The 19,213-nt window shown below is 40.7% G+C and overlaps 1 pseudogene; it reads left to right on the forward strand.

Annotated features, from left to right (window-relative positions):
• Positions 1 to 6,685: 6,685 nt before the first annotated feature.
• Positions 6,686 to 18,027, forward strand: LOC110323836 (annotated as a pseudogene).
• The last annotated feature ends 1,186 nt before the right edge of the window (positions 18,028 to 19,213 follow it).

A 19,213-nucleotide genomic window follows, 5' to 3' on the forward strand; every position in this document is an offset into this window, starting at 1 on the left:
TGTGGTAAATTTACACAATGTAGCTATTAAAAACGATGAATTCATGGAATTCTTAGGCAAATGGATAAAACTAGAAAGTATTATTCTGAGTGAGGTAACCCAATCACAAAAGATCACACATAGTATGCACTCACTAATAAGTGGATATTAGCCCAAAAGCTTGGAATACCCAAGATACAATTCACCAACCACATGAAGCTCAATAAGAAGGAAGACCAAAGTGTGGGTGCTTTACTTAGAAGGAGAACAAAATATTCACAGGAGCAAATATGTAGATAAATAGTTGAGCAGAGACTTAAGGAAAGGCCACCCCAAGACTATCCCACCTGAGGATTCATCCCATACACAGTTACCAAACCCAGACACTATTGTTGATGCCAAGATTTACATGTTGACAGGAGCCTAATATGGCTGTCTCCTCAGAAGCCCTGCAAATACTGAGGTGAATGTTAATAGCCAACCATTGGACTGAGAGTGGGGTCCCCAATAAAGGAGTTAGAGAAAGCACTGAAGGAGTTGAAGGGGTTTGCAACCCCATAGGAAGAACAACATTATCAACCAACCAGACCCTCCAGAGCTCCCAGGGACTAAACTATCAACAAAGGAGTACACATGGCTCCAGTTGCATATGTAGCAGAGGATTGCCTTGTTATGCATCAATGGAAGGAGAGGTCCTTGATCCTGTGAAACCTGGATAGATTCCCCAGTGTAAGGAAATCGAGGGCAGGGAGGTGGGAGTGAGTGGTTAGATGGAGGAGCCCTCATAGAAGCAGGGGGACAGAAGATGGGATAGGGAGTTTCCTGGAAGGAGGGAAACTGCAAAAGGGGATAACATTTGAAATGTAAATAAAGAAAATATCCAAAAAAATACAGTAGATTACCCTTTGAGCAACTGTCATAATGTCTTTAGGGAAAATAAAAAATGTTAGACAAAATGTGGCTAAGTTGGAGCTCTTTTGTGTTACAGGTAAAGCTAAATTTGTACTGTCACTTGGAATCCAAGACAGTAGTTCCTCTAAAATCTATAGTACATCTGATAGTTAACTCCCATGTAATTACCAAAAAGAACTAAAAACTGGTGCTGAAGTAAAGACTTGAGAATTAATATTTGTTGCAGCATTATTTGCAATAGACATAAGGTAAAATTTAAAAGAAAGTACCTATCAGCAGGCAAACTGATGCCAATAATTGACATATATAAAATTTATATATACATACACATAGTACAATAATATCTACCAATTATATGTTACATACACTTATTTACACCAACTATAAATGATGATTATGCCTAGAGATATATTAGAGAGTACTAGCTGTTTTGCTTGCATAAATTTTAAAACTTTACAAGAAATCATTTCAACCTAAGCAGTCTGTCACTTTTTTGTTCTTATATGAAAGTAGTTACGAAGGACTGCTGTCTGCTATAGCAGGAAACCACAAGAGCTGTGCCCAGCTACCCATGAAGAACAGGCTGTGCAAACCTATAAGGAAATGTGCTTCTTGTATGTTCTGCTTTGTGTTTAGTTCCTGTTTTAAGGAGGCAGAGGTTGGAACTAATGATCTGGGATTCATAGAACTTACGTAATTTTGAAATATCTAAGAATATTATCAATAATGATTAAAGCCCTGATGGTGTACCTTTAGAAAATGAAAAGACTGAATTGAGGCTCTCTGGTTGGGAGAAGGCTAAAGCATGAAAGGGGAGAAGGAAAAAGAATGACTAGAGAGGGGAAGGCAAACGAATGATAAGGAAGAAGGAAGGAAGGAGAATAAGAAAGAATGATAAAAATCTCCAGGGAACAGAAAGAGTACCTGAGCGACAGCTTACATCTACTCCTGACTCTGAGTTATTATTGAATCCGTTCCCATTGCTGCCTTTCTCAGGACCCTCCTCACACTGACCTGACCACTTGTTCATCCCCCTGCATTCCTGTCATTCGCCCTCTCTTCCCTCACTCTCATTTTCCCACCCCTCCTGCCTTTTACTCCCTGCTTGAGCCTTACAACCCATAGTATTCTCCCTGGTTACTTTTATTTTACCTATGTTTTGTTATCCCTGCTTCCTGAGCGAATTCCCCAATTCTCCCTTCCTACTTTCCTGGCTTCCAAACCCTCTGCATTAAGCAAGTGAGACCTAAAGAGGTGCTGATACAGTCTACATATGAAAGTCCAACAACATTTGTTCTTCTGGGCCTTGCTTACTCCTCAGTACGTCTACTTTTAAGTTCTACACATTTCTCTGCAAATTTCATTTTTCTTCACATCTGAATAAGATTTCATTATGTGTGTACCATGCCTTATTACCCATTTGTCAATAGAAAACAACCACAGAGCATGGGGGAGAGGCTGGCAGCACAGACTGTAAACAGCTGCATATCCCTTCTGACCTTGGTTTTACCAGAACTCAGGATTCAGGGAAGGAAGAACAAAGAGGGGGGTTGGTTTATATAGTGATATCACAGCTACAGTAGACAGTGAAGAAGGAGGATGTGAGAGACTCAGGTTAGGAGTGGAAGAGCTGCCTTCTGAAGAATTCTTCCTCAAATGTGTTATATGTCTTCCAGTCTAAAGTCTGAAAACTGGAAATCTCTGGAGAAAAACAAACTTTTTTTTAATGTGAAGATAAGGACCCCAGGGATAAAATGATCCCCACCTCTTATCTTCTTAGGTATAATCTTCATAAACTGCTGGGACCCATCTTAGCACCTGCTGGTTGGTGAGCCAGTAACCTTTCAGGAACTTGGTTTTTCTGTATTTTCTGTCCTGGCTAGACAGTTCACTCTTCCAGGGAAGCCCTAATATGCATCTTTTTCAGAATTTATAAACTTTGAACTCAAGAAGTAATTCTGGAATTAGTTAATGACTAATCTCATGATAGATCTTTGGGAAATGTACAGTTAAATATCTCACCCAGTTGAAGAAGTCACCGAGGCACAGAGAGGGTAAATTGTTAACTGCTTGTATAGTGAAGCTGAACTGGACCTGGAGCCTTCTGAGTTGACTAACCCACTCTCCAGAAGCCATGGGTCATGATAAAAGTAGTTGACACCAAACCCAGAGAAAATATTATATCTGTGAGTCCAGTGAAAACTCAGTGACTCTCAGTTTCTCAATGACTAAACTCAGCTGGACACACCAACCTATTCATTTTCACCCGTGAAGTCATGGTAACAAACAAACAACTACACCTATTAGGCATTGGTAAAATTAGTATATGAGTCTTGCTGGAAGTTAGGAAAATCGGAGAGCTTTGGCTCTTTTTCCATCATTATCTCCTTTTATTATCTGCCTGCGGCTGATTATGTAGCAGAAACCGAGACACATGGTTGGCCTCAGCCTCCTCTCTACAGCTCAATGTTGTTGTTTTTTTCCATAAATTCTTTTTTTTTATAACTCCCTGAAATTACAACTTGATGGTAACCCTCCTTCTATATGGAAGCTACCATTTCTCTCTTTGTCTCTCTGTCTGTCTATCCTCTGTCTCTGCCTCTCTGTCTCTGTCTCTCTGTCTCTGTCTCTCTTTGTCTCTGTCTCTGTCTCTTTCTCTCTCCCTTCTTCTCCTTTAAACTCATTATAAAAATGAAAAAATAAGAAAAGTATTTTGCAAATGCTCTAAAGCTCATCCTCAGGCCTATAGATTTTATTCCTCAAATTTGAGAGACAAGAACCTAAGCATCACTGGCCTGAGTTGGTTTGGTGACTTTCACATTTCTGGAGCCCAAACTCCTAAGGAAGGTCCCATCATCTTCAGAGACACCCTAGTAATCCAGTATTATACACATGAGCATTCCCAATATCAGCTGCTAAAGTTTTACAAGGTCTCAGACATGACAGAGAGCAGCAGGACAGACACAAGGTTTTTTTTTTCCAGACAGAGAATGTGGTGAGTTCAAAAGGAAATGAGAGGATTTTGAAAACACCCAGAAAAGTAAAAAAATAAAATAATGTCCATCTGGGGAGATGGTAAGATGGCTTTGTAGTTAGGAGTCTTACTGCTCTTACAGAGGACCCATAACGTTAGCTCCCGAGGATCTAACATTGTTGACCTCCCTGGGTACCAACACTCACATGAGCATGGCTATCCATACACACACTCATGGTTACACATATAACCGATAAATAAGTAAACAATAAAGGCTGTTGAGAGGAAGAAGAGAAGCAAATCTTGAACTGTGGGGTGGTAAGGAATGAACCTGGTTACTGTGCGACTTAGAAGATACAGGGAGATGTGGGCACAGGCATTTAAAGTGTGCTGATTGGGCAGCACACACACCTTAGCAGAAATCCCCAGATCAGCTATGACCAGACTACCGTCGAGAAAGAGAAAAGTCTCATCTCTAGAAGCTGAGCGTTTCATTTCTGAAGCCCAGAAGTACGCAGAGAGAGCTCACAGACACACAGACATTTGCTGCAAGTTACCTGCTCATAACTGTGACACTATAGGAAAATGTGATCTGATGAGCCCTGTGATCAAATCTAACAGCTTTGAATTCACTATCTGCCAAAGTAGATCTTTCTGGTTAATCAATCACCTCTGAACCCCGAGGCAAACTCTCTTCTTTTCCCCTCCCAGAGGAAGGCAGGACGGATTATGACATACTTTTTTGTTTTTTAAATCTGGTTTATTGTTGGATATTGTTTTACACATACATCAAATAGGCCAATGAATAAATAGGTAAATAGCAACTTCATTGACAAAAAAAAAAAGGAAAAAGTCTTTTTAACTTTGGCCTTTTTAACTATCTCATACAAATCAACTACTTATAGTACAAGTAAGGACACACATACACACAAAAAGTCACTGGAATGCTTGGAATAAAATGGTTTCATTGTTGTTTTTGTTTTTACAAGGTTTTTTTTCTTCTTTGAGATTATAACGAACATGGCCACACCACAAGTAAAGTATGAAGTAGGACAGAAAATTCTCTGAAGGTTGGTTTGGCCACCTGTTATCATTTAAAATAGCTGACCCCTAACAATATGTACAAAGATATAAAATGTAAATGAAAATACAAACAAATTTTCCTCTTAAAGTAGTTTTCGGGGGAATAAAATACCCATGAAAGGAGTTACAGAAACAAAGTGTGGAGCAGAGACTGAAGGAATGACCATCCAGAGACTGCCCCACCTGGGGATCCATCCCATAAACAACCACCAAACCCAGACACTATTGTGGATGCCAACAAGAGCATGCTGATAGGAGCCTGATATAGCTGTCTCCTGAGAGGCTCTGCCAGTGCCTGACAAATACAGAGGTGGATGCTCTCGGCCATCCATTGGACTGAGCATAGGATCCCCAATGAAGGAGCTAGAGGAAGGACCCGAGGAGCTGAAGGGGTTTGCAGCCTCATAAGAAGAACAACAATATGAACTAACCAGTACCCCCAGAACTCCCAGGGACTAAACCACCAACCAAATAGTACACATGGTGTGACTCATGGCTCCAGCTGCATATATAGCAGAGGATGCCTTATCCAGCATCAATGGGAGGAGAGGCCTTTGGTCCTGTGAAGGCCTATGCCCCAGTGTAGGGGAATGCCAGGACCAGGAAGTAGGAATGGTTGGGTTGGTGAGCAGGGGGTGGGGGATAGGGGATTTTTGGAGGGGAAACCAGGAAAGGGGATAACATTGAAATGTAAATAAAGAAAATATCTAATAAAAAAGAAAAAGAAAAAGAAAAAGAAAAAGAGAAAAAGAGAAAAAGAAAAAGAAGAAAAAGAAAGAAAATCAGGGTCTGGGAAGTTCTGGTTCTTTTTTCCTCCCATGATGCCAATTCATTTTGTGGTTTTGGTGAGGTGGTGGAGAGCACACATCATCTGTAGGTGGCACTGCCCTCTGTGGGTGGGCGGGACTTGCTTCTCTACTGGAAGGTGACCACATTTAAATTCTGAAACTGGAAATGGAGGATGAATAGGTCACAGTGGGTAAGGTTAGCTTTTCCTTTTGTTGTCTAGTCATTCTCATCAATGGGGAGCAGGACGAAGAGAAAGAAGGTGAGAAGGAGGAGGAGGAGGGGGAGGGAAGGAGGGGAAGGAGGAAGATGACAGTGAGGAAGACAATGGAGACAAAGTGGAGGCTCCTATGGGCAAGTGGATAGCTGAGAATGAGGATGATGATGTTGACATCTAGAAGCAGAAGACTGACGAGAATGACTAGACAGCAAAAGGAAAAAAAACAAAAACAAAAAAAAAAAGAAAGAAAGAAAAAAAGAAAAAAAAGAAAAGGAAAGGAAAAGGGAAAGGAAAAGAAGAGGCAGGGGTATTAAATGGCCACTGAAAGTCATCGAGGGTTTATGGCAGGCCACAGTCTGGAAAACAGCTTATTTGGGCTATTTTACTTGATCTCCAGGAAGCTGTTCATACCTTTCTTCTCTTGCAGATCCAAAAGTTGTACAGTTTCTTTACCCCACCTCTGCTGGCCGGAGGTCTCTGGATCATAGGGTAACAGTTGTGACCTGTGTTATGATCTCTTACTAAATCAAGTCTTATTTCTCTTCTAGACAGACTCTCATTCCTACCTAATACTGAGCCTGCCTAAACCTCAGCTTTTGGCATGTCACTCATCTGAAATTCCAAGTAATTCTTCTGCTCTTCACGACTCTCTCCCTCCCTCCCTCCCTCCCTCCCTCCCTCCCTGCTTGTGGACGTTGTACATCGTGGTGCGGAGCCTAGTGCGCACCACGATGTACAACGTCACAAGCAGAATTCCAAGTAATTCTTCTGCTCTTCACGACTCTCTCCCTCCCTCCCTCCCTCCCTCTCTTTTTGTTTTGTTTTTATTGGATATTTTATTTATTTACATTTCAAATGTTATCCCCTTTCCCAGTTTCCCCTTCACAAACCCCCTATCCCATTCCTCCTCTCCCTTCTTCGATGATGGTGCTCCCCCTCACACCCACCCACTCCCACCTCACTGCCCTAGCATTCCTCTACAATGAGGTATCAAGCCTTCATAGGACTAAGGGCCTCCCCTCCCATTCATGCCAGATAAGGCTATCCTCTGCTACATATGGAGGTGGAGCCATAGGTCCACTTTCATTGGTGGTTTAGTCCCTGGGTGCTCTAAGGGGTCTGGTTGATTGATGTTCTTCTTGTGAGTTTTCAAACCCCTTCACCTCCTCTAGTCCTTGCCCTAACTCCTCCATTGAAGTCCCTGTGCCCAGTCTGATGGTTGGCTGCTGTAGTGTGCCTGCCTGCACGCAGACCGGCGCCTTGTCTGCATGGGCAGAACACCTTGGGGTGGGTTCGTACTTCAGAGCTAATCTCCCTGAAATTAGAGACCTGCAAGAAAGGTTATTAATATTTATTGGTTACACGCGGGAGAACCCAACCCTCTCCCACGTGTCCTAAGTCCCATTCCCATTGTCTCTGCATGGCTTAATGGTCCATGTCCCAATGGCGGAATGTGTCCCAATGGCTAGCGGTCCGATTCTCCGTGGAGCTGTGTCCAGAAGGCGGGTCCAATCGAGTAGGCGTGACGACAGGCGTGACGACATTGGTGGTTGGTCCGGGTGACGAGTGGGCGTTGACAGTGGGCGGTTCAAGGACGCTGTGTTTTGGCTGGTCTGGTGCGCTCAGGCTGCGCGATCTCCGCATGCCTGTAAAAGACAGGACACCGTTTAGAGGGAGGAGCCAACAGGCTGCAAGCATCCACATCTGTATTGGTCAGGCTCTGGCAAAGCCTCTCAGGAGACAGCTGTATCAGGCTCCTGTCAGCAAGCACTTCTTGGCACCAGCAAAAGTGTCTGGGTTTGGTGTCTGCAGTCTGCAGGTGGTGTAGTCTCTGGATGTTCTTTCCCTCAGTCTCCACTCCACTCTTTATCCCTGTATTTTTTAGACAGGAGCAATTCTGGGTTAAAAATTTTGGAGATGAGTGGATGGACCTGTCCCTCATCTGGGGTCCTTGTTTAACCTCTGGATATGTTCTCTACAGGTTCTCCCTACCCGTTCTTGCACCCAGACTCTCACTCACTCCTACCTAATGCTGAGACTTCCCACTATGTGGGAATCATGGTGGATTCTGTCCATGTGATGGTAGTGAGTATCTGTCTATCTGTCTGTCAATACATTCATCATCTATTTTTCTGCCTGTCTATCTATCTATCTATCCATCAATCATCTAGCTAGCTAGCTATCACCCCCTTTCTTCCGTATCATTTCATCTTCTGCTTCTCTCCCTTCTGTCCTTCCTCCCTCAAGGTGCATATGACTCAACACTCAAACATTGTCCAAGCCATACCTATTACATACTGTCACATGGAATAACACCCATGCTGTTACTGCATTAGTGAGTTTCCCCAAGGAGGATAAACAGAGAGGCCACCATAAGTGGCATCAAGCCATGCTAGAATCATGTTCCAAGGCAAAGAGCACCACAGTGATTATAAGCAAAGTCTTCATCACAGTGGAATCCCAGCAGACAGCATGGCTATAAGTTCCATGGTGACCTGAGCAATCTTAACTTCGTTATAAGAAGGGATGTCTAAGGATGTCACAAAATCAAGCTTTGTACTGGACATCACGATTGACTCAAGGTCAACATCTTTATACCTAAACATGCTGCACCATCACCATCCACTGGACTCTTATTTATGACTTTTCAGTGCCCAGTACAGTTTTGATAAGTGAGGAAAAAAATTAAAGGCTGTGATCATCCTGATGAGGCATATTCGTGGAGGCCAGCAGGCTTTCTTCTATTTTCACATTTTTTCATATTGTATTTCTTCTGAGTCTATGATTCTAGTATATGCATCAGAAAACTGAAGGGTGACCCAAGTCTTTTTCATCAACTGAAAAGTCATAATTATTTCCAAATAAAGTGAAAAAAAATTATCTGACATTATAAAAAGACATATTCAATTTTGTCAAATTTTTTGTGATAAACAAATATCAGATTATAAAACTTTCTTCATGCTCTTGTTTCCTGATCTCCAAAGTGGGAGACTATAATCACATCATCTGTAGATTCAGAGAAAGACAGTCTCTTTACTCTAAGTACTCAGTACAAAATCAGGTAATTCTCCATTCTTACTACAGGACAAATGGGAGCAGCTTGTGGGCCAGGATTGCCCTCTGGAGATCTATCAAGACATCTCCTTGATGACCACGGAGACAATCATGAAGTGTGCCTTCAGTTACCAGGGTAGTGTCCAGTTGGAGGAGTGAGTAACAACTATTGAGCTACAGGATCATGATGTCACCAATCATTGTGAAATTACTTGAAGGCAGGGTATAGGGCAGGTCAGATGCTTATAGCCACCAAAAAGCAAGGATCTGACCTAGCTCTGACCTTATTAAACTTCAATTAGATGCAATCCAGACTAAGAACCCATTAGAACCATAGCAAGAGCAGAAGCTTGGGTGTTCACCCATCTTTAAAAGTTTACTCTAAAACAGAAGTATGGTGTACCTCAGTTATATACCTCAGTCAGAAAATGAGAGAATATCTACAGATAATTTACTATGTCTGTGAATCACAGTCACCAATAATTTGTGCCTTTTAGCTGAAGAAATTCCAAATCCTACATTAAGGCTGTTGAAAATCTGACACACCTGATTTGCTTGAGAGTGAGGAATGGCTTTCACCAGAGTAATACCATCTACAGTCTGTCCTCCAGTGGCCGCTCATTCTACCATGCCTGTCAGATTGCTCATAAACACACAGGTTCTGTCCTTTCACACCTCCAGTCTCTCTTCCTTTACAATGCTCATCCCAAATATATGATTGTGTCTCTTAGGCTCAGTCCACCAGGCCCCTCTGTAGGACCTGTTACTTTAGTATAATTTGGGGAGCTATTGGGTTAGCTGTGAGCTGAAAAGGACTGAGACAAGCCCTTGTGGAGAGGAAGTTTTGTTTGTGAGTGAATCCAAATGAGAGAGGTAAGATAACTCTGTGCTGTGTGTTAGGTATATCCCAGTCCCGCCAAAACCTCTAATTTGATGGAAGAAGAGAGGTAGGAATGGTAAGATCTGAGTTTCCTGTTCTGGTAGTGAAACACAAATTAACTAACTCATGGCTAGGTATGATCTCACCTCTGACACATCCAAGCTGTGTGAACATAAGAAAGTTAACTAGTTTCTTTGAGGCTCTGAAAATGAATATAAAATAATGTCTTCCTTGGCTGGGCACAGGTCTTGTGCATGTTATGTGAGCTAATGTAAAGTCACCGAAACAGATGGAAGACTGAAGATGTATTTTCATGTATAAGCTTATCATAAGCAAGACACTCTTGATTTGTAACTGGTGTGTCATTGTCATTTTCTAGTGGATTCTTTACTCAGCTCTCCACCCCCAATAAGATCAATTTGCTCAATGACGACTCAAATATGCAAACCATTTGTGTGTGTGTGTCCCTTACTGCCCCTACATCTTTGTCGTGACTACCCTCCCATTTATGCCCTTTCTGCCTCCAACAGGTTTCTTGGTTACTCTCTCCTTTTATGGCCTTCACCATAACCCAAGACTGTGGCCAAACCCAGAGGTATGAAACCCTTGGGAAGAGAAGAGGTCTCCCACATTCTAATATAGGAATTCTGCCCCTTTATGTATTGGGAACAGCTTGACTCTCATCCATTCTGGTCCTCATGCGCTCTCGGCAGGTGTTTGACCCATCTAGATTTGCACCAGATGCCCCCCTCCCGGCACACCCAGGCCTTCCTACCCTTCTCAGCAGGAGCAAGGTAAAGAGAATGGTCTAGGGGATGTGACTAGCATATGTCAGTATTTGATATTTCTGATCAATGAGGGCTCTCTGATGCCTATTTATATGACTGTTGGCTTGTGTGTTTAAATGGGATATCCTGTTTGTTCCAAAAAGAAAGAAGGTATTTTAGTCACAGCTTAGAGATTTTTTTTCTTCTTTTATTTTTTTTAAAGATTTATTTATTTATTATATGTAAGTACACTTTAGATCTGTACCCCATTTTTTAACGGGGTTTTTTGAATTTCTGGAGTCCATCCTCTTGAGTTCTTTATATATATTGGATATTAGTCCCCTATCTGATTAGATTCATAAAGATCCTTTCCCAGTCTGTTGGTGGCCTTTTTGTCTTATTGACAGTGTCCTTTGCCTTACAGAAGCTTTGCAATTTTATGAGGTCCCATTTGTCAACTATAGATCTTACAGCACAAGCCATTGCTGTTCTGTTTAGGAATTTTTCCCCTGTACCCATATCTTTGAGGCTTTTCCCCACATTCTCCTCTATAAGTTTCAGTGTCTCTGGTTTTATGAGGAGTTCCTTGATCCACTTAGACTTGAGCTTAGTACAAGGAGATAAGAATGGATCAATATGCATTCTTCTACATGATAACCGCAAGTTGAGCCAGCACCATTTGTTGAAAATGCTGTCTTTTTTCCACTGGAAGGTTTTAGCTCCCTTGTCAAAGATCAAGTGATCACAGATGTGTGGGTTCATTTCTGAGTCTTCAATTCTATTCCATTTGTCTACCTGCCTATTGTTGTACGATTACGATGCAATTTTTATCACAATTGCTCTGTAGTACAGCTTAAGGTCAGGCATAGTGATTCCACCAGAGGTTCTTTTACTGTTGAGAATAGTTTTTGCTGTCCTAGGTTTTTTGTTATTCCAGATGAATTTGCAAATTGCCCTTACTAATTCTTTGAAGAATCGAGTTGGAATTTTGATGGGGATTGCATTGAATCTATAGATTGTTTTCGGCAAGATAGCCATTTTTACTTTATTGCTCCTTCCAATCCACGATCATGGGAGATCTTTCCATCTTCTGAGATCTTCTTTAATTTCTTTGTTCAGAGACTTGAAGTTCTTTTTTTTTTTTTAATCATACAGATCTTTCACTTCTTTAGAGTCACACCAAGTTATTTTATATTATTTATGACTATTGTAAAGGGTGTTGTTTCCCTACTTTCTTTCTCAGTCAATTTATCCTTTGTGTAGAGAAAGGCAACTGATATGTTTGAGTTAATTTTATATGCAGCTACTTCACTGAAGCTGTTTATCAGGTTTAAGAGTTCTCTGGTGAAATTTTTAGGGTCACTTATATATACTATCATATCATCTGCAAATAGTGGTACTTTGACTTCTTCCTTTCCGATTTGTATCCCCTTGATCTCCTTCTGTTGCCGAATTGCTTGGCTAGGACTTTGAGTACTATATTGAATAGATAGGGAGAAAGTGGGCAACCTTGTCTAGTCCCTGATTTTAATGGGATTGCTTCCAGTTTCTCTACATTTAGTTTGATGTTGTCTACTGATTTGCTGTACATTGCTTTTATTATGTTTAGGTATGGGCCTTGAATTCCTGATGTTTACAAGACTTTTTATCATGAATGGGTGTCAAATGCTTTCTCAGCATCTAAAGAGATGATCATGTGGATTTTGTCTTTGAGTTTGTNTATATAGTGGATTATGTTGATGGATTTCCATATATTACACTCTCTCTCTGTATCACTGGAATGAAGCCTACTTGATCATGATGGATGATCATTTTGATGTGTTCTTGGATTTGGTTAGTGAAAATTTTATTGGGTACTTTTGCATCGATATTCATAAGGGAAATTGATCTGTAGTTCTCTATCTTTATTGGGTATTTATGTGGTTTCAGTATCAGAGTAATTGTGGCTTCATAGAATGAATTGGGTAGAGTACCTTCTCTTTCTATTTTGTGGAATAGTTTGAGGAGAATTGGAACTAGGTCATCTTTGAAGGTCTGTTAGAGCTCTCCACTAAACCTACCTGGTCCTGTTTATTTGTTTTTGGGGGGGTTGTTTGTTTGTTTTTTGTCTTTTGTTTTTGATTGGGAGACTATTAATGACTGCTTGTATTTCTGTAGGGGATATGAGACTTTTTAGGTCATTATTCTGATCCTGATTTAACTTTGGTACCTGGTATCTGTCTAGAAATTTGTCCATTTCATCCAAATTTTCCAGTTTTGTTGAGTATAGCCTTTTGTAGTAGTATATGATGATGTTTTGGATTTCTTCATGTTCTGTTCTTATGTCTCCCTTTTCATTTCTCATTTTGTTAATTGGGATACTCTTCCTGTGCCCTCTAGGTAGTCTGGCTAAGGGTTTATCTATCTTGTTTATTTTCTCAAAGAACCAGCTCCTAGTTTAGTTTATTCATTGAATGGGTCTTTTTGTACCCAGTTGGTTGATTTCAGCCCTGAGTTTGATTATTTCCTGCTATCTACTCGTCTTGGGTGAATTTGCTTCCTTTTGTTCTAGAGCTTTTAGGTGTGTTGCAAAGCTGCTAATGTATGCTCTCTCTAGCTTCTTTTTGGAGGCACTCACAGCTGTGAGTTTTCCTCTTAGGAATGCTTTCATTGTGTCCCATAAGTTTGGGTATGTTGTGGCTTCATTTTCATTAATCTCTAAAAAGTCTTTAATTTCTTTGTTTCTTTCTTCCTTGACCAAGGTATCATTGAGTAGAGTGCTGTTCAGCTTTCATGTGAATGTTGGCTTTCTATTGTTTATGTTGTTATTGAAGATCAGCCTTAGTCCATGGAGATCTGATAGGATACCTGGGATAATTCCAATATTTTTGAATCTGTTGAGGCCTGTTTTGTGATCAATTATATGGTCGATTTTGGAGAATGTTCCATGAGGTACCAAGAAGAAGGTATATCCTTTTGTTTTAGGATAAAATGTTCTGTAGATATTTGTTAAATCCATTTGTTTCATAACTTCTGTTAGTTTCAATGTGCCTGTGTTTAGCTTCTGTTTCCAGGATCTGTCCATTGATGAGAGTGCGGTGTTAAAGTCTCCCACTATTATTTTGTGAGGTGAAATGTGTGCTTTGAGCTTTACTAAAGTTTCCTTAATTAATGTGCCTGCCCTTGCATTTGGAGCCTAGATATTCAGAATTGAGAGTTCACCTTGGAAGATTTTACCTTTGATGAGTATGAAGTACCCCTCCGTGTCTTTTTTTGATAACTTTGGGTTGGAAGTCAATTTTGTTTGATATTAGAATAGCTACTCCAACTTGTTTCTTTGGACTGTTTGCTTGTAAAATTGTTTTCCAGCCTTTCGCTCTGAGGTAGTGACTGTCTTTCTCCCTGAGGTGGGTTTCCTGTAAGAAGCAAAATGTTGGGTCCTCCTGGCAAACACAGAAGTGGATGCTCACAGTCAGCTATTGGATGGAACACAGGGCCCCCAGTAGAGGAGCTAGAGAAAGTACCCAAGGAGCTGAAGGGGTCTGCAACCCTATAGGTGGAACAACAGTATGAACTAACCAGTACCCCCTGAGCTTGTGTCTCTAGCTGCATATGTAGCAGAAGATGGCCTAGTTGGCCATCATTGGGAAGAGAAGCCCCTTAGTCTTGCAAATTTTATATGACCCAGCACAGGGGAATGCCAGGGCCAAGAAGAGGGAGTGGGCAGGTAGGGGAGCAGAGGCAGGGGGAGGGTAAAGTGAACTTTCGGGATAGCATTTGAAATGTAAATAAAGAAAATATCTAATAAAAATGGGAAAATGGGAAAAAATAAAATAAAAGGGGAATAGTTAAAAAAAAAGTTGGGTCCTGTTTATATAGCCAGTCTGTTAGTCTATGTCTTTTTATTGGGGAATTGAGTCCATTGGTGTTAAGAGATAGTAAGGAAAAGTAATTGTTGCTTCCTGCTATTTTTGTTGTTAGAGTTTGGATTCTGTTCTTGTGGCTGTCTTCTTTTAGGTGTGTTAAAGGATTAATTTCTTACTTTTGCTAGGGTGTAATTTCCCTCCTTGTGTTGGTGTTTTCCCTTTATTATCCTTTGAAGTGATGGATTCATGGAAAGATATTGTGTGAATTTGGTTTTGTCATGGAATACTTTGGTTTCTCCATCTATGATAATTGAGAGTTTTGCTAGGTATAGTAGCCTGGGCTGGCATTTGTGTTCTCTTAGCTTCTGTATAACATCTGTCCAGGATCTTCTGGATTTCATAGTCTCTGGTGAGAAGTCTGGTGTAATTCTAATAGGCTTGCCTTCATATGTGACTTACCTTTTTCCCTTGCTGCTTTTAATATTCTATCTTTATTTAGTGCATTTGTTATTCTGACTATTATGTGGCGGGAGGAATTTCTTTTCTAGTTGAGTCTATTTGGAATTCTGTAGGTTTCTTGTATGTTCATGGGCATCTCTTTCTTTAGGTTTGGGAAGTTTTCTTCTGTAATTTTGTTTAAGATACTTACTCGCCCTTTAAATTGAAAATCTTCATTCTCATCTACTCCTATCATACTTAGGTTTGGCCTTCTCATTGTGTCCTGGATTTCCTGGATGAGGAAAGGTTGAGTTGAGTTAGGTTACTTTTGTATTTTGCATTTTTTTGATTGTTGAGTCCATTTTCTCTATGAAATCTTCTGCACTTGAGATTCTCTCTTCCATCTCTTGTATTCTGTTGCTGATGATCGCATCTATGGTTATTGATTCCTTTCCTAGGGTTTCTATGTCCATATTTGTCTCTCTTTGGGTTTTCTTTATTGTTTCTACTTCCATTTTTAGATCTTGGATGGTTTTGTTCAATTCCATCACGTGTTTAGCAGTGTTTTCCTATAATTCTTTAAGGGATTTTTGTGTTTCCTCTTTAAGGTTTTCTACCTGTTTAGCAGTATTTTTCTGTAATTCCTTGAGGGATTTTTGTGCTTCCTCTTTAAGGGCTTTTACCTGTTTAGCAGTGTTCTCCTGTATTTCTTTAAGTGAGTTATTAATGCCCTTCTTAATATCTTTTACCAGCATCATGAAATATGATTTTAAATCTGAATCTTGCGTTTGGGTGTGTTGGGGTATCCAGGACTCATTGTGGTAGGAGTACTGGGTTCTGATGTTGCCGAGTGGTCTTGGTTTCTGTTGGTAAGATTCTTTCGTTTGCCTTTCACCTTCTGGTTATCTCTGGTGTTAACGTTCAAGCTATCTCTGGTTGGAGCTTGTTCCTCTTATGATTCTTTAGCCTCTGTCAACACTCCTAGGAGTTCAACTCTCTCCTGAGTCCCAGTGGTCAGAGCACTCTCTGCAGGCAAGCTCTCTTCTTGCAGGGAAGGTGCACAGAAGTCTGGAGCTCAGATCTACCTCCTGAGTCCTGGGGTCAGAGCCCTCCCTGGAGGCCAACTCTCCTCTGGTAGGGAAGCTTCCCAGGGGTCTGGTCTCAGCTCTGACTCCTGAGTGAGGATGAAGGCCAGAAGAGATCCTGTCCATGAAGCTCTGTTGCTTCTGCCACCCACATGCTCACCTGCATAGACTGGTCTCAGTGATCCCAAGATTCTGGGTGTACTAGGGTCTGCCTTTGTCCTTTGACCCTGTTGCTATTAGCACAAGACCCTCTGGGTCTTTTGGAATACCAGTGATCTCAAGATCCTGGGTGTGGTAGGGTGCCTGCAGTGTGGACAGTCCTCTGGGGTCTTTGGGACCCTCCGCCGAGATTGGGCCCAAGATTTTTAACCCACTTCTCAGTGACTACTGAAAAATCTGTATTAAAAAATTGTATATTTTCTTATTTCCCCAAGTTTTGAATATCACATTTTCAGACTTTCACATAAATCAGCCTTGAAGCATTCTTTTCAATTATCAGAAATCTTGAATGAAAGGACTCTTTTTCCTAAGTTCTCATTATAGCCCACCATATCTTTTCAATTAATTCAACAGCTTCGTACTGCAATGAACTTATGAGTGAATATATATATATATATATATATATATATATATATATATATATATATATATAAATGTATATGTGTGTGTGTGTTTGTGTGTGTGTGTTTAATATGTTAGGTAATATGCTATATTTCAATACATTGAAAATCCAGGTACTTTGCTTCTGCTAAAGTCATATCTATGAAAGTTCACAGCTCATTGTAGACTGGACACTAGTGACAATCATCTCACATATTTGTGACTTTTAGCTTCACCAAAATTTCGTTTATTATAAAAATTTTGGCAACTTGTATATAATTTTCCTGTTAGAAACATAAGAGATGGGACTTAGCAAACAGGTTTGGTCTGCCTAGAAAAATGGAGGCAAACAGGAATGAACACATTAAACTGCCCCTGAGGATGTCCCTCTGCATGGTGCAGGCAGGTACACTGGAAAACTGCTGATTGAGTAAAGAGCTACTGTGAAAATCCATAGTCTACAGGACTCATCCTGGCCAAACCTCATAATTGATGGGTACAAAGTATGTTCTTCTGATACAGTAACTCTGAAGCTGAATCAGCATCCATGGAGTAGGTTAGATGCATGGCGTTTCACTGGAAGGAATGTCTTTAGGACAAAGTTTATCCAGGGCTAAGAATTTCATCTTAAACAACTTTAAAAAATAAAAATATTAAATAAAAAAAATAAGGCAGCCACTGGATGTCAGGAGACTACCTTTCTGGCGTGAGGCTACATGACTACAGATGCTGGTAGTTTGAAAGACTGAAGGAAAGTTCTTCTCTGAATGAAGAACACCAAGATGTTGTTTTACCTCTTCACTAATATTTAACTTTCATCCATAAATCATTTGCATTTTTTATATACAGATAATAATTCCCAGGAATGGGACCCTCCCCTTCTCATAGTGTCTGGAATAGGGCAATCCAGGCTGGAGATCCATAAAAGGTTAGTGGTGAGAGTTGGCTAACCATTAAGTCATTAAAAGACTCATGTTCTAGGACTCTGTGCCCACCAGTGCTGACACGATTCAAATGACATCCCATGTGTCTGAGAGCAGGACTAGGGTCAAAAATCAGGAGCCCATGACCAAGACAAGGGATCAGTGTGAGTGTGAGACCCATTTGGAAAATGATTAGGCTGGGACCATGAAGCAAGACTCTATGCCTCACTCTGGATGGGGCTGATTGGCCAATGTTTGATGAACTAACAGGTCTGAGGCCAAATCTCACTTTACTGTGTCTGCCTGTCCTAGAAACTGTATCGGGAAACAGTTCGCCATGAATGAGCTGAAGGTGGCTGTGGCCCTGACCCTGCTCCAATTTGAGCTGCTGCCAGATCCCACCAGGGTCCCAGTCCTTGTGTCAAGAATTGTGCCAAAGTCTAAAAACGGAATCTATCTGCACCTCAAGAAGCTAAAGTAATACTGGTGGGAAAAGGACAGCTCCAGAAGCCCGCTGCCAAAAGTACTTTCTGCTTGTCACCTGCTTTTGTCCCCGACTTGTCTATACTTGTTTTGCTTTCTCTCTGTCCCCTGTCCCACTTCTCCTACGCTACCTGTAATATCTCCTGCCCATTCTCTCTTGTTCTTCTTTCTCTAACTCTCCTCCAGATTCCTTCCCAGCTTGTGTGTGCCTATCTTCCACTGGGCTGTCTCTCTGACTGGCCACATAACCCCTGAACCTCCAGGATATTCGATGATTATAACCATTGCCCCCAGGGATGCATAGATACTAAAGGGAGACACCTGTATCCCTCCTTGTGATTTCCAGACTATTGAATCAATGCTCCTAGAAATCCTACACTGGTAGTAAAACAAAACCAATATTCTTAGTGCCAGTCAGAAGAAGAACTTGATGCACAAGGGTGATTCCACACCATTCTGATAGCTTATTTTGTGGTTAAATTAACATATGCAGATTTCCTGGGATTCACTTCAGTTTTTTTTCTATAAAATTTTCTTTAAAAAAAGGATGGAGGGAAACCAGTAGCATTTATCTTGTTTTGACCTAACTCTAAATAAATTCATTTTCCATTACCAATTTTCTTTTCTTTTTTAAAAACAGACATGGTTTTATTGTATTTTTCTAGTTAATACTAGCTGATATTAGAAAATACAACTGATCTTATAAGGTGGTATTACATCTAAAAGTTATTAAAGTTTCTTTTCAGTTCCAGTAGCTTTCTCTGAATTCTGTTGCAATTTCTTTGCTTGTGGTCTTTTCATCTCCAAGTCACAACTGAGGGGCACTAACATTCCACTGCAGTAACTGGTGTTTTAGCAGATGTGCAAGGCGGCAGTAATCTACCCCTCCTCCCCACTCACATACCTCCAGCTACTCACAATTGTCACTACAGAAGTTTTCTATTGAAATTAGAGAGCCAGCGAACACCTATCTGAAAAAGATCCTCTTTGATTTTCTTTTCTTTTTCTTCTTACTTTTTCTCTTACTTAACTTGGGTTATATTTTAGCATTTGAAATAAGTTTTATCAGCTCTTTGATAACTCCACACAATGTTCATATCCACCTTCTCCATTAAATCCTCCCAAATTCATCCCACCTTCCCTACCCAGCAAACTCATGGCTTCTTGCTTTTGACCCATCAAGT

Source organism: Mus pahari, chromosome 6 (assembly GCF_900095145.1).
Source record: "Mus pahari chromosome 6, PAHARI_EIJ_v1.1, whole genome shotgun sequence".
NCBI lineage: Eukaryota > Metazoa > Chordata > Mammalia > Rodentia > Muridae > Mus > Mus pahari.